At 35.7% G+C, this 15,536-nt stretch overlaps 1 protein-coding gene across 44 annotated transcripts in view; it reads right to left on the bottom strand.

Annotated features, from left to right (window-relative positions):
* Positions 1–15,536, bottom strand: part of LOC105470366 (zinc finger and BTB domain containing 20) — an 814,500-nt gene that overhangs the window by 334,658 nt on the left and 464,306 nt on the right. The gene's annotated exons all lie outside the window — the stretch shown is intronic.

Here is a 15,536-nt window from a genome sequence, read left to right as displayed (position 1 = left end):
TAGAAAGCTGAAACTGGATCCTTTCCTTACTCCTTATACAAAAATTAATTCAAGATGGATTAGAGACTTAAATGTTAGACCTAAAACCATAAAAACCCTAGAAGAAAACCTAGGTAATACCATTCAGGACATAGGCATGGGCAAGGACTTCATGTCTAAAACACCAAAAGCAACGGCAACAAAAGCCAAAATTGACAAATGGGATCTCATTAAACTAAAGAGCTTCTGCACAGCAAAAGAAACTACCATCAGAGTGAACAGGCAACCTACAGAATGGGAGAAAAGTTTTGCAATCTACTCATCTGACAAAGGGCTAATATCCAGAACCTACAAAGAACTCAAACAAATTTACAAGAAAAAAACAACCCCATCAAAAAGTGGGCAAAGGATATGAACAGACACTTCTCAAAAAAAAGACATTCATCAGCCAACAGACACATGAAAAAATGCTCATCATCACTGGCCATCAGAGAAATGCAAATCAAAACCACAATGAGATACCATCTCACACCAGTTAGAATGGCAATCATTAAAAAATCAGGAAACAACTGGTGTTGGAGAGGATGTGGAGAAATAGGAACACTTTTACACTGTTGGTGGGACTGTAAACTAGTTCAACCATTGTGGAAGACAGTGTGGCAATTCCTCAAGGATCTAGAACCAGAAATACTATTTGGCCCAGCAATCCCATTACTGGGGATATACCAAAAGGATTATAAATCATACTGCTATAAAGACACATGCACACGCATGTTTACTGAGGCACTATTCACAGTAGCAAAGACTTGGAATCAACCCAAATGTCCATCAGTGACAGACTGGATTAAGAAAATGTGGCACATATACACCATGGAATACTATGCAGCCATAAAAAAGGATGAGTTCGTGTCCTTTGTAGGGACATGGATGCAGCTGGAAACCATCATTCTCAGCAAACTATCTCAAGAACAGAAAATCAAATACCACATGTTCTCACTCATAGGTGGGAACTGAACAATGAGATCACTTGGACACAGGAAGGGGAACATCACACACCAGGTCCTATTGTGGGGGTGGGGCAGAGGGATAGCATTAGGAGATATACCTAATGTAAATGACGAGTTAATGGGTGCAGCACACCAACATGGCATGTGTATACATATGTAACAAACCTGCACGTTGTGCACATGTACCCTAGAACTTAAAGTATAATAAAAAAAAATGTGTCTACATATATAATTTTATTACTTCTAGAAACACAAGTGTTATTAGACTTAAAGATAGCCAGTGAATTGAATCAACTTATTCTGATATGAACTGCAATGTGATCTGATTGCAGGCGGCAATGATTAACACATTTTAAAAGCAATGGGTCCACACTATGCTTTCCAAACTGCCCACCCTTCTGTTCTTCTTATGCTACAGATTTATGGCAGCCTAACCTCCAGTCAACAAGTTAGAGAATTGGGTAAGACATCATTTTGGGTTTTTAAAAAAAATTATGGATAATAAAAAAACATGACACAAAAGATTTAGTGGCTATTATCAGGGTGTAAACTAATAACTAAAGGCATTTATGTGTTAGGTAATCATGATGCTTAGAAAATTAAAAACATCAAGATGCTCTTTCAACAACTATATTCCAGATGTAGGAATTTTGTAGGGGATATAGCATAAGAGTGCTAAGAAATGTATACTTTTTTGAAAAGAAAATAATAAAGTCTGTTTTATTTATTATCTAAGTTCTTGTGTTTTCTGGGAAAAAACATATTAATAAGAGGTAGCATTATCTGATAGTTAGTGGAGAGTAGAAATCATCTGTTACAGGCCCACATGCTCACAAGCAAAATAATATTCTCTCAATCCTCAAATGGAAATGGGGATTTTAAAATGCTTTGAGACTCTGTCAACATTTCTGAGAAATTCTATGAAAATTTTATGTTATATATTTAAAAAACTGTGTACTATGATCATAACATAGTTGACTATTAAATATATAATCTTTTCTTTCAGATTATTCTTCTTCCTTAAATCTAAAGGGTATATTATTTTCTTGATTTATTCTTTTGGATAAATATCCTGTTCATAGATGCCTGAAATCCAGCCCATCAGTTTCCCTTTAAATTCTAGCATATTTTAAAGGGCCTTAAAAGATGACTGTGGAGTACTGCCTGATTTGGAACTTGCCTCTGTCTCTTACAGACTGTATGACGCTGGGCAAGCTACTTAACTTCTCAGTACTTCAGTTTCATCATCAGTGAGAACAGCACAATAATAGTACCTAGCTCCTATGGTTACTATGAGGATTAGTGGTTTTCATACTGTCAATAATAAGTTGCCTTTCTGGGTCTTTGAAGTACTTGAAATCAGGTTGCTTAAATTAAGCAGAGCTTTGGTCCCTTTGTTTGACAAGTAATCTCCAATTTTCATTTCCAGGTTCTGATCCCCTAAAATCAGTGGAATAAAACTTTGTGTAACTGCCATCTTCCTGACCCAAAGCCAAGATGAATTTACCTGTTGGTTTTCGTTTTCACTAGGTCTCTCTTTAGCTAGGTGCTTCTAAGGGTAAAATATCAACTATTAAACTATTTGAGGCAGGTAAATGTTGAAAGGGGAATTTAATTGTTAAGTCAATAGCAGTGTGCCAGCTTAGTCTGACTTTCAGAAAGATCACCACAGTAATAATGAGACCAATAAATAAATAAAAAGTATAAAATATACATCTATGCAGAATCTTAGAACCCTTTCTCTAACACGTAAGTCATTAAAGGAAGCTCTGAGGTCTGCCTATGTGATTCAACATTTACACACATCGTAGTTCTATCGAAGAAATTCTCAGTTGAGAACTTCCAGCCTTCTTCAGATTAGATCAGATTTTTCTATATTCTATTATAAACAACAATAACAACAACAAACAAGTGAACAACAACAACAAAACTGTAGTTGTGGTTCACTCCAGTAATATATACTACCAATTCAGTGGTTTTTAACTGGGGGACCATTTTGCTACCCCCTTCCCCACCAGGGGAGAACTGGATGTCTGGAGACAATTTTGATAATAATAACTGAGGGGTGCTCCAATGGGCAGAGGTCAGAAATACCACTAAACATCCTACAGTGCACAGAACAGACATCTACCCTGCATCCCAGCAAAGAATTATCTACTCCAAAGTATCATAGTGCCACTGTTGAAAAACCCTGTACTAAACTAACATCTGAGAGCCACTGGCCTTAAACCATCAGCCACATCAACACGTAAGACACTCAGCCTATGGGATGGTCTAACAGTTAAGGAAGACACCTTAGAGGGAATTACTTCAAAAATATATAAACTGACATGTGGATACGATACTAAGGAGAAAACTGGTAAAACAAGTAGTTGTTTGAAAGCTTATTATGCCCATTATTATAAACCAATAATTTCAGATTACTGAACCAACCAACTAATATTCCCTTTCAATTCCAGGGGGTATGAAAATATGAAGTCATGGACTATGCAACATTATCCTGTTATGGAGACATTCTGAAATGGTTTATAAAAGCAGTGAACACATTAAAAAAGAACTAGCCCAAATGAGCTATGCAAAGTTAAAGTCATTTTTTCTAGGACCAGTTATTTTTTCTGTGCATAGTGTTTTCCATATGTACGACAAACATTCATTTGTGTGGAATATAGCACCACACTTCTAATACAACTCCTCTCTGAAGACTAATCAGGCTAAAGCTAAGAGTTTCAGAACCATTTCTGTATGAGTCATTTTTAGCACAACATGAGCCCGAAGGTAGAGTAAAATTTATTTTCTAAATAAGTCACAATTATTCTGCAAACATTTAACCTAGCACCACTCAACTGTTAAAGAATGACAATTATATATGAAAGGAAGAACAGATACAAAGGAAATTTGAAAATCAAAATTTTTCTGAGAAAAATTTGTGAGAATTATTATGAATATAGCTAAAATTCAAATATGTGACATCTTCTTTTTTTAAGGGTTTCTCTGTCAAAGACAACACATATTTTTTCTAATGAAAGAGGATGCCTGAAGTTGACATTCATAAGAGCATTTGGATACCACCAATGTGAAGTTGTACAGATTTACTTATCTCTGCAATTACCCTCTTGTGTTTGAATTCTACTTTGGTTAGTGGTAGCAAGCATTAAACTGTATTGAGAGCTTCAGAAAAGTTGGCTTTATTTCTTTACACTTAGAACCCCAAAAAGTTGCTTCCTAGGCAGATACTAGGGAATCACATCTTACTGAGGAGGAAATAAGAGGTGGAATAACTGGACTAGCCACACAAAGAATGAAAACTCAGTAATTTCTGAGTTGGCAGTATCTTTTGTCCTCTTTTTCTCAATTTAAATTTCTAGATTTACCTTCAAAACACTTGCCTTTTTCTACCTTAAGTGAAGTTCTAGGATCAGGGAGATGGAGATAGAGAGGATAGAGATAGTTTCAGGTTTTCATAGCAGTTCAATTAAAAACTGCCAAGTACCTCCTACCAAGAGACTACCACGAAAATTTATTTCTAGAACAAGGCACAGGGAGAAGTTTTTAAAAAGGAGAAAAATAAAAGGTAGAAAGCAGCAATGTTCTAGTACTGTAAAATATTTGGGGAAAAAAAATCTAATTTCTGTTCTTAAAATGCTTACTATCTTGTTCTAGAGGAAAACATAAACTCTCTTAAAATAACAGAAGAACAATAAGAAACAGTATAATTAAGTGTAAAAATGGGTGGTAGAAGCAAAATGCTCTGGGGCAGCCATGTGTCTTACATCTTTCCAACACAGAGAAAAGAGACAATGGGTCAAATGTAGCCTACTCTAGTCTCTGATATTAGTTTCATTATACAGCTATAATCCCATTACAAAGAACTTGAAGGAACTGTTGACATTTTTTGCTGCCCTGGAGTTTATTGTCTCAAGTATTGCTTGAAATACCAGGCTACATGCAGAGATGTCTGCTCTAATGGTATTTGTTGACCTACATTATGTTAGGGTTAGCCTGAATAAATGGAGAGGAATGCTACATGGAATCAGTTAGATTGTTTGTAAGTAGGCGTGCATTATTTTTACCATGTTTTATTATTTTTAACCTAAAGACTAGGCATTTAAAGTAGGGTATTATCTGTAAGTAATCTTGTTGTTATATGAAACAGTAATATTTATTAAAAGTGCTTTTGTAAAGCCCAAAAAGGGGATCTGCAGAGGCAGATTTACTGCATATTTAATGGAGCTTAAACCTCAGGGACCTTCACTTGCACAGCCCCCATTCCAAGGTCCTGTACTTAATTTTGTAATCATAATTTTGTATTCTTTTTCTTCAAGAGGATCCCCCAATAGTTTAAGCTTCTGGCAAAATCTTGATCTAGCCTAGATATAAAATAATCTTGAAGGAATCCAAATTGATATTTCTAAAAGGCCAATGCTGAGAAAGATACAAAATGTGCTTTTACAAGGATATCATATCAATTATATTTTCCAAATGTATCTCTCTTATTGTTGTTGCCCCCAGCTTTCCTGCCAATAAATAAATGCCATTTTTTTAACCTCACTGTTAAAAGGTTATTAGACCCTTTTAGATAAGATTGGTCTGTTCAGTGACTGGGAATAACCAGAGTGTTAAAAAAAGATGAAAAATTCAGAGGCAGAAGATAATTTCCAACAATGAAAAGATATCTTAGAGAGACTCACAAAATGTTTCATTAAAACAGCAATAATTATTATCCATAGCTAAGGAGTACATGCATTTGAGAAAAGGAAGGGCATGGAAAGTCTCTCAGTACAATTTACAGTAGTACCTACTGAAAAGTGTGGTGAGTTTACACAGAGTGTGGGAATTTTTACCACCAGTAATACCACGTGTCTGTTTTTCTGGTTTCTGAAAACCCCAAATAAATCCCACAAGCACCTCTAAACTCCACCATGGAATTCTCACACTTCTGAGTAAGAAGTTCAGAACAGAATAAAAACTTTGGATGCAGTATGTCTGTCTACAGTTTTTCCTATAATGCCTTGTCCCAGTTTTTGAAGAAAACTGAACAAAAATTAACTCAAGAAAAAAATGCATGAAATTACCCCAAATGGAATATTAAATTGAAAAATAATAGTCAAATCGTTCATAACCATTTCCTGTTAACTTTTTTTTCTCTTTTAGAAATGGAGTAAGAATGCTTCAAATAAAAAACGTAAAACCCATCCCAACCCATAAAGAGCCCACTCACGTAAACAGGAAGCTTATTAAAAGAGCTTTTCTTGGTTTCCTGGCAAAATCCAGTTTTTATTTTGGTGGCAGCATCTATTAAGCAGGACACTCATTTTGTGGGCAGGATGAAAAATTAAACATTGCAAATCCATCAGGTACTTGCTGGATTAGAGTTAGCTGACTGACTTGTTGGCTACAGAGAACAAGGTAGTTCTGAAACCAAGGAACAAGCTGCCAAGGAATAGTCCAGCCCTGCCCAAAAGATGATGGTCTTCTCCATCCAGGCAGCACAAATCAACTCGAGGTTCCAAGAGGGCCAGTAGACGCCAGCCCACCTTAGTGTAAAGTGTCTCACATGCATATCTAACTGTTCTCTCCTTTCCTTTATATTGAATCCTGCTTCTCTGCTTTCCCTTTCCTGGAAGCACTGTAGCTTAATTAAAAGAGTATGAGTTTTGGAATTTCAAAACTTGGTTTATAGTCCAGCCTCTGCCAAATACTGTGACATGTTACCTGCTTGAGCCATCATTTTCTGATATGTAGAATGGGACTAACAATTCCTTAATCAGCTCAAATGTCATAAAATATGGGTAAGCATCACGTGACTCAGAATCAGCTGAGGTAAAAATCCAGATGTTAACGGCCCCTTCTTGACTTATTATATTAGAATCTCCATGAGCTAGAAAGTCTTGGAATCTGAATTTTAAACTTGCTCCCAAGTGATTTCTATACACACAAAAGTTTGGGAACCACATCCCACCTTGTCTTGTGTCAGGATTAAATAAAACCATACAGGTGAAACTTATCTGTAAATTGCATGTCAAGACATGCTTAGCTGCTCTCAACAGTGTCATTTTCCAGATAGCCCAAAGCACCAAAGTAAGGACACAGGGCCATTTTCTGAAGATCTTTCTTCCAGCTTTTCCCTGCCATGCCAACAGCATTCTTCTTTATCTTCAGGTAGGCAGGGTAGGTTCACTGGGGGTTGGGGTAGAGCTCAGCGCTGTGACACAGGCAGTACTTCTGTAGAATTTCATTTATGTGACTGTACCTACCCCACAGGGTGATATAAGGATTAATTCCTATTTGGTAATTTACTGTGTGTAAAATGCCTTGAGCCCCTTGGAGGAAAGTGCTATATAAATGTAAAATAATTATTATAATAATAATAACCTCGACTATTTAACTGATCAGTGAATTAGCCAGAAGATTTAGGCTGCCAAGGGACGAGGCTGAAACCATTATAAGTAGAAACACTTTACATCATCATATCTCATAACTGTTATCACAAAAAAGGGAAACAAAGGGTGAAAATTAAGATAAATCCATGTTCTCAACTGATTTAAATGACAGAGGATCACTAGTAATGATTCATGAAAGCCAGGAAATGCAAAAATGACAGCTGCATTGTAATTCTAACTCAGCCACATGTCCTGAGGTTTTATACACTTTGGTCTTTTATTTGTAGGGAAAATATCTCATCAGTGCAGCATCTAAAATTTAGCATTCTGAAGGCACTTGACTATGCTTTTGCTTAGTTGAAATACAGTCATAATGTATCCCCTATTTGTAGGTAATGATTTTTCTACCTAAAAAGTATTGATACTATTCTATAATATTCCAGGTAAATTTTGAATCGGTTGTTTACAATCTGACTCCCCACATACACACCCTAAGAAATACACTTTAAGAAAACAATGGTGCATTTCTAGATCTAAATTTAGGAAATCAAAATTTATAGGAGATACCTTTTCTTCCCAGGAAGAAAATGCTTTGGTACATAAACTCACATGAGCTCAACTGTCTTCAGCTCTTACATTATTTGTTTTATTTATTTATTAGATTCATGAAGATTCTTCTACCAAAAGCTCAAGGGGCTGAACCCAGAACTTTCATATATTGAATGTGAATCACTTCTTAAACCACAGAAAGGAAAATAAAGGGCTATAGAAATCTTAATGGGCAAGCTCCAGATGCTCAAAAGCAATTGTTTAGTTACTCTACTTAGTTATGCGTCATTCAAAACACTTTCTAACAATCGGGCAAGAAAGGTTCCTTTGTGAAGAACAGGCTTTGGGGCCTTGGACAAGTTTTAATTCTAGTTGTTTTATAGCTCATACAAAATAGTTGTGGTGCATATGTAAAGAGGTACTGTACCTACATGCAATAAAATTGGCAGATGAGTATTTTGAAAATCAAAGAAAAGAAAATGAGGGAGGAATAAGCCTGTGGTACCTTGCTCTATTTTTAATTATTAACTTGTAGCCTCAAAGATTTCCATTTAGTAAAAACACATGTAAACTACAATGAATGAGTACTAGAAAATAAAGTCAATCAGTATAACTCAAATTATTTTGTAAAATGTGAAATTGAGTTTTAACCTGTCTATGTGGGAGGGTGATGAATAAATGAATGAGTGAAGTAAACAATGAAAGATACAGAGTTGTAACTGATTTTCTTTGCATGAAGTAGTAAATATTAATACTAGAAATATCTTTTGATTTATATAAAACTGGCCTTGGGTATATACTACACAACACTGAAAAACATTTCAAATGTGGTATTTGTTTAAATATATACATACAGAAATACACACACATACACACACAAGTAAAAATATGGGTGTTCTGGTATAGCTTTCTGCCTTCAAAGGGTCTCTGGAAAACTCAGAAGAAAAAGTATCCTATGAACTGTTTTTGCTGAGGTCACTAGTAGAGAGCAAATCTAGGCAAGTGCTGCCCAAAATAATCTCTATTACAAACATTTAAAAAAATCTATCTTTCCTTTATATATATATAAAATATTTTTTAATTTTTAATTTTATTTTCTGTATAGCTAACAGCATAGCCAATGCCCTGGTCTTCTAGCCATACTGGAATTTCTTGTCCTTGCATCACTAGCCCAGCTATACTAATCAAAGTGGAAAAACTGACAGCATTGTCTGAAAGACACAGCTTGGGAAAACTGCTCCTTGTAGTTCCCCTGTCAATGAATATTATCATATTTTTCTCATGGATAATATTACTGTACTTTTTTTGCTGGGGGGTGGGTGTAGATTTCTACATATTTAGCTGTTTGTGGAATGGACTAAATGTGACAATGCGAACTGTAGGGTTAGTATTCCCAACATTCTGTTTTAAAGTTTTTGTGTGCATATCTTTAAAAATAATATTTCTTTATGTGTTCAGAAGAAGTAAAATCACAATGATATTTTACTTGACATTACTATTTTCTTAAGGCGGCTAACAGAAAAATCAATGGGTGGGCATAAAGAGAAAGAAATCATATGAGGCTACCAAACATATTCTGTTACTCAATTTCTTCCACCTAAATATACAATGGAATGCTTTGAATTGTATGTTTTCTTTTCCCATCATATTATACTACAGCAAAGTTCTTGGGCTAAAAGCAGAAAAAAATTGCTTTAGTGTTCTAATGACCCACACCTTTCACATATTCACTTCGCTTAAAATTCTAGATGCTAACTCAATAAGAAAGAAACAAATTCAGAGTATTTCAGTCACCAATAACAACAGCAGTAACAATAACAATAATATTAATATCAGCTAACATTTATTTAACTCTTAGATATACTGGGTGCCATTGTAATCACATGTATTAACACGCTAAATCTTCACAATAACTCTACCAGATAGTACTGTTATTACTCCAATTTTATTGGTGAGGAAATAGAGGCACAGAGAGATTAGAAACTTACCCAAGATCACACAGTCAGTAAGTAGAGGAGTCAGGATTCAAACCTAGGAAGCCAGACTCTGTCACAGGATGAATATTTTGGTTCCTAAAGGCCCCATCTTCCTTACTTCTGATCCTCTTCCCCAACTGATCAGCTTGCAGCATTCATTTTATCTTCTCAACACTTACACATTCATTTGCATACCATCCATTTTGAATAACACAGTAGTTAAAAACTCAGGCTCTGGAGTCTAATATGAGGGTTTACCGCCACATATCAGTAGTGCTTAACTTTTCTGTGCCTCAGTTTCCTTCTGTGTAAAGTAGTAATAATAACAGCAATTTCATGTATTTGTTGTGAGGGTTAAATGAGATAATGTATGTTAGAGCTCAACGGAAGGTCAATGTTTTATAAACATTAAGTTCATTATTATTGATTTTTATCTCTTAATAAATAGAATCCCTATTTCCAATTAGATTGTTTTTCAGAAAAATTGTGAAAATGAATCTTTTTTGTCTTGTGTAGGGGTTCCCAAATGTTCAATATGTTGAACTCTTAGATGTCCTAGGTACCACTGAAATCACGTGTATTAACTTTCATAAAACTCTGTCAGGTAATACTTATATTTACCCATAATATTATAAATGATATAATAATGTCTAAAATTTAGTGAGAACTTACTCACTGGACAAGTGCATTACGGCATTATCTTATTCTCCCTCTAAGCCTCTGAACTAGGGGATTTTTTTTTTCTTTTTTGGAGATGGAGTGTTGCTCTGTCACCAGGCTGGAGTGCAGTGGCACAATCTTGGGTCACTGCAATGTCTGACTCCCTGGTTCCAGCGATTCTCCTGCCTCAGCCTCCTGAGTAGCTGGGATTACAGGTGTGTGATATCACACCCAGCTATTTTTTGTATTTTTAGTAGAGATAGGGTTTCACCCTGTTGGCCAAGATGGTCTTGATCTCCTGACCTCGTGATTTGCCCACCTCGGCCTTCCAAAGTGCTGGGATTACAGGTGTGAGCCACTGTGCCCAGGCAACTAGGGGATTTTTATAACTTCAAGTTTATACAGGAGGCAACAGAAGCTCATCTAGGTCATCAGCTAGTAAATGTTCACAAAGGTAAATTCTTAACCACAATATCATACTACCTGCTAAAAAATGAATTTAAGGTAGGTCTTTATTATACATATTTGGTCTTGATGATGAATCAATTGAATTCTTTATTTCTGTTACCAGAAACCTTGCACTTACAACAAACTAATGTGGCCTTGACCAGTAGTCGCCAACACCCAGGCTTCAGACACTGGTACCCGTTAGGAACTTAGCTGTACAGGAGGAGATGAACAGCGGACAAGCGAGCATTACTGCCTGAACTCTGCCTCCTGTCAGATCAGCAGCAGCATTAGATTCTCATTGGAGCACAAACCCTATTGTGAACTGTGCATGTGAGGGACTGAGGCTGCACACTCCTTATGAGAATCTAAGAGGTGGAACAGTTTCATCCTGAAACCATCCCTGCCCCTGCAGTCCATGGAAACGTTGTCTTCCATGAAAACGGTCCCTGGTGTCAAAAACATTGGGGGCTGCTGGCCCAGACAATATCATTCATTCTGTTAACTGTTGAAAAGAGATGACTGTGTGTCAGGTACATGCCAAATACTGGAAATTTGAAAAAAAAAACAAATATATATATATATATGAAATATATATAATGGATCTAAAACTGTCTCATTAAAAGTAGCTAATGATTTAATGTCATTTAATTTACTATAATATTCTATGTTTACTCTTATAAAAATCAAACTTCTTCCTCTCCCTTTCCTCTCTCTGCCTACTCTTTCTTATTCCTTCTTTTAAATCAAAGTTTTACAGTATTAACCTTATACAGATTTTTGCCCATAAGAAGCTTATATGTTAACGCAAGGAACCATTTTAATTATATTTACTCTTCATTTTGAGTGTATTTCTTTTTCATACCTGACAAAGACTTCTGAAATGACTAAAGAAAGGCAAAGCAATCTGATTCTTTATAAAAAACTTGCATATACAATCTTTTGTCTGTAGTTTTCTCATAATAGCTTAGAAATTTTAAAAGAAGGTTTTAGCTCGTTTTGTTCTTTTCAAATTGGCAGAATTTGATTTTTTTCCCCTTCACATGTGGATTCACTTTAAATATCAACAAATAAGAAAATAAGAACATACTCAATTTAAAAAAAACGCTCTCCATTGGTTCCTTGGCATCATCAACCAATATCAGCATCACTCTGAAAATCATTTTTATTCTTTTTTTAAAAAAAGAATTTTAAAATGCACACACAAAATGCACTTAAAATTGGTCCTACTGTATTAAGGAGACAGAAAATTTAAGGGCAATGGAGAGCTTTGCTGTAACCAACTCTTCAGTCAACTATAGGATCCTGTTAATACTGCCTTTACCTCCACACTGAAGATGTAGGTACCATTTTGACTGTGCTTTTGAACAATATATATTCAAAGATTTGAAGTGAGTAACTTCAAAGTCAGTGGTTTTCAGGTATACGTCGCAGAATCATTGCATCTTATATATGACTTTAAGTTGTATTAAGTCGATAATTTCAAAAAGAGAGACTTTCAATGAAAGAAAGTTTCTGAAATTTGGTCATTAAATGGTTTAAATATGCAGAATTACTTAAAATGTAATGCCAAAGAAAGGTATTTTGTATTTATCTGGAATGCATGAGCATAAGAATGACCTTAGAAAGTTAGTATATTATTTCATTAAAGATACATTTCTAGTGCATTTATTATGTGCTAGGCCTTATAATAGACAACAAAAATGCAAAGAACAACAAATGTGGTCTGAAAAGCAGTAAAGGTTAGGGAAGATGGGACTAGTAAGAGAGAACAGAGGTGAGAAAATAAAGTGATTATAATTGTAACTGCCATGAGCCGAGGGCATATCATACATTGAGGCAAGGTCCTAGGTGCTTAATATGAACAAGCCCTGTAAGATAGGTATCATAATCTTTGTCTCACGGGTGGTGTTGGGAAAACTGGCTAGTCATATGCAGAAAACTGAAACTGGACCCCTTCCTTACACCTTATACAAAAATTAACTCAAGATGGATTAAAAACCTAAACGTAAGACCTAAAACCATAAAAACCCTAGAAGAAAACCTAGGCAATACCATTCAGGACACAGGCATGGGCAAATACTTCATGACTAAAACACCAAAAATGGCAACAAAAACCCAAAATTGACAAATGGGATCTAATTAAACTAAAGAGCTTCTGCACAGCAAAAGAAATGATCATCAGAATAAACAGGCAACCTACAAAATGGGAGAAAATTTTTGCAATCTGTCCATCTGACGAAGGGCTAATATCTAGAATCTACAAGGAACTTTAAACAAATTTACAAGAATAAAACAACCCCATCAAAAAGTGGGCAAAGGATATGAACAGACACTTCTCAAAAGAAGATATTTATGCAGCCAAAAAACATGAAAAAAAGCTCATCATCACTGGTCAATAGAGAAATGCAAATCAAAATCACAATGAGATACCATCTCACACCAATTAGAATGGCAATCATTAAAAAGTCAGGAAACAACAGATGCTGGAAAGGATGTGGAGAAACAGGAACGCTTTTACACTGTTTGTGGGAGTGTAAATATAGTTCAATGATTGTGGAAGATAGTGTGGTGATTCCTCAAGGATCTAGAATCAGAAATACCATTTGACCCAGCAATCCCATTACTGGGTATATACCCAAAAGAATTATAAATCATTCTACTATAAAGACACATGCACATGTAAGTTTATTGCAGTGCTATTCACAATAGCAAAAACTTGGAACTGACCCAAATGCCCATCAATGATAGACTGGATAAAGAAAATGTGGCACATATATACCATGGAATACTATGCAGTCATAAAAAAGGATGACTTCATGACCTTTGCCGGTACATGGATGAAGCTGGAAACCATCATTCTCAGCAAACTAACACAGGAGCAGAAAACCAAACACCGCATGTTCTCACTCATAAGTGGGAGCTGAACAATGAGAACACATGGACACAGGGAGGGGAACATTACACACCGGGGCCTATCTGGGGGTCTGGGGTTAGGAGAGGGATAGCATTAGGAGAAATACCTAATGTAGATGATGGGTTGATGGGTGCAGTAAACCACCATGGCATGTATATACCTATGTAATAAACCTGTATGTTCTGCACATGTACCCCAGAACTTAAAGTACAACGTCAAAAAATTTTTTTTAAAGATGTGATAAAATAAAAAAAAAGAATTAACCACAGTGCCTTGGCTATTCTTCTATAACAGTATCTACTTCACTCTATTTTATATTGAAGCTATTTATCTCCAAGTTTCTTTCTAGAATCTAAACAGTTAACAGCCTGAGGGCATTGACCTTGACTCTTGTCTAAGTTTTACAAACAAAAAAAGATGCACACTGCATTGATATACTTGGCCAAGTAATGATGTCCAAACGCTACAATGTCATAACCAGTGCTCAGTAACTATTAGATGAATAAGATAGAGTCATTCATTCAATCATTCTCTCCTGCCTGTTTCATTCATTTAATAATCCTGTATGCTTGTTGAAGAAATTAAAAGCTGCTTTATGAAAATGTTTTCTGTTAATTTGAATAAAAACCTTTACACATCAACTAGATACAAAAGAGAAATCTATTGTTTGACAATGATTGTTACTGAATCAAAAAACAGTGGGGACATCTGCAGGGTACAGATCATGCTAGAGTCAGGGAAAACTGGTGATAAACTGCAGAAAGCCAAGAAATATACCAGCTTACTACTTAGCACCACTGCCTCCATACAGTCTTTAGATAATTATTGACTGTCTCACACTAATGCATGAGTGCCTGTGGTAATGGTAAAAGTATACAAATTTACCTGCCCAGTTGTATCTGTTAAAACAAATACAACTATTTAATGGCAATGCAAGAGAAGAAAGACTAACATTTACAAAGCCATTTCTTATTTAGGCAAGATAGTAGACTCTAAACACATATTATCTCATTTAAATTCTCATTTAAAAACCCTTAGCTTGTTAGTATTTACCCATTTTAAAAACATAACTGAGTGTACAATTTTTATCTTATTTTATTTTTTATTTTTATTTTCACTCTTTTTGAGACGGAGTCTCACTCCGTCACTCAGACTGGAGTGTGTGGTGCGATCTTGGCTCACGGCAACCTCTGTCTCCTGAACTTAAGTGATTCTTTTGCCTCAGCCTCCCAAGTAGCTGGGACTATGGGCGTGTACCACCAAGCCTACCTAATTTTTGTATTGTTAGTAGAATCGGGGTTTTGCCATGTTGGCCAGGCTGGTCTCAAACTCCTGACCTCAGGTGATCCACCTGCCTCGGCCTCCCAAAGTGCTGGGATTACAGGTGTGAGCCACCATGGCTAGCCTGTAAACCTTAACTAAATTCCCAGAGGCAAAATTATTAGAAGGCTGGGAGCCAGGATTAAAAATCATAAAGTCCTTGGCTTTTCCATTTATTTTACATCGCCTCTTCTTAGAACACACTTCTACACCAAAGAAGTTAAAATCAATGTGGATTTGAATTTTAATAGAAGGGTTTATGGAGTAGTGGGGAAGATAGCAAATAATAACTAATGTTTAT

This window comes from Macaca nemestrina, chromosome 2 (genome assembly GCF_043159975.1).
Source record: "Macaca nemestrina isolate mMacNem1 chromosome 2, mMacNem.hap1, whole genome shotgun sequence".
In the NCBI taxonomy this organism is placed as follows: domain Eukaryota; kingdom Metazoa; phylum Chordata; class Mammalia; order Primates; family Cercopithecidae; genus Macaca; species Macaca nemestrina.
Note: the sequence above shows the minus strand (reverse complement) of the source record. Positions and strands in the feature narration are given on the sequence as shown.